The sequence below is a fragment of the Rattus rattus genome, chromosome 5 (assembly GCF_011064425.1).
Source record: "Rattus rattus isolate New Zealand chromosome 5, Rrattus_CSIRO_v1, whole genome shotgun sequence".
NCBI lineage: Eukaryota > Metazoa > Chordata > Mammalia > Rodentia > Muridae > Rattus > Rattus rattus.
The window spans coordinates 60,875,387-60,876,808 of record NC_046158.1 but is presented as its reverse complement, the minus strand read 5'-3'; the positions used below and the strand labels follow the sequence as shown (position 1 = coordinate 60,876,808).

Sequence of the window (1,422 nt, the reverse complement as noted above, 5' to 3'; positions counted from 1 at the left end):
TAATTGCTTTTTCACCCCAATTTAACAATGTCACATGAAGAGGACTCTTAAGCCTACTTAAGGAATCAGTTTGTCTGAATGATTTCAAGCGTGTCCCATCACCTTCCCCCACTAACATCTTATTGAATGTCTAAAATTTTATAATTGAGCATTTATATTTTTGGGCTGAAACACTTAAATTGGTTGTTGGAATGATATATTAAGCCTTCTTAGACTTTTTCTACTTATATAAAGAATTCATCTGATTCATTGCTGAGTGTGGAATTCAAAATAGCAAAGATGTGACTGTAGAAGCCATAAATCATCTTTTCCTCCCCTCCCCAAAAAAAATGTTCCAGACTTTTCTGGTCCAAAAATCCCAAGGAAGAACATTTAGGACAATTGTAATTAAGTGTACGGTCACCTTAAAACACTTAAAACAGGAGAGTTTCTAGTTACTGGCTTCCTGGCAGTTAAATTATGAGGAACCATAAAAGGTTTCAACTGTTTTGTGCAATGGCTTTTGAAAAGACAAAAACAATATTAGATCAATAGAAAGTTTGGAACAAATTTAGGTCAAGAGTTTGAATAGATTCATCTATTATCTCTTTCAAACTTTCCTGGAGTAACACACACACACACACAGACACACAGACACACACACACACACACACACACACACACACACACACACACAGGGAACTGAAGGATAGAGAGAGAGAGAGAGAGAGAGAGAGAGAGAGAGAGAGAGAGAAGGAGGAGGAGGAGGAGGGAGGGAGGGAGGGAGGGAGCATATATATGTGTGTGTGCTCTACAACACTGCTCTGATCAATTCAGATATAATAGTGGTCCCATAAGATCAGATATAATGCCAGCTACTAGAAGCATTTTAGGTTTGGCTGCTTTGTCGCATGTGTGTCAGTAGGGGACAGAAGAGAGAGGCTATGTCTACATTAAGTGTTCTGTTCTATTAACATCTGAATGATTAGTAGCCTAACCTTCCCGGGAAGAATGGGTAGGGTTGGGGATGGGGGTGTGGGGAGCCTAAGATGTCCAGGCCCCTATAGCTCCCAGGACCAGGAGCAAGCCAGAGACTAGAAGAACCCTGCCTGGGACCTAGGACCTTGGACAGGAGTAAGCCCAAGACAGATGACCCTTTCATGGGGTATCTTGGGCATGTCGAGTCAAGGAGCAAGCCTGGGATGACCAACAGACAGGCTCCATGGGGTCTAGACAGTGAGCTAGCCTGAGATGAGCACTAATCAGGTGCTAAGCAGGCCTAGAGGGGAGGGAGGAGGCAGACCACGCCTGACACGATCCCTGCTCGAAGGGATAAGTACAAGTGGGGCATAGCACTCCTGAAACCACTCAGGAGAGGACACTCAGAGACCCTGGGTGCCACTAAGAAGAGTAAGTAAATGGTGGAAACATGGAAGAGAAAGA

The 1,422-nt window shown here is 43.6% G+C and overlaps 1 non-coding gene across 1 annotated transcript; it reads left to right on the top strand.

Annotated features, from left to right (window-relative positions):
• The first annotated feature begins 850 nt into the window (after positions 1 to 850).
• LOC116902597 lies at positions 851 to 980 on the top strand. Its single transcript, XR_004388186.1, has one exon. It is a non-coding gene; the product is annotated as a small nucleolar RNA SNORA17 (small nucleolar RNA).
• Positions 981 to 1,422: the final 442 nt, after the last annotated feature.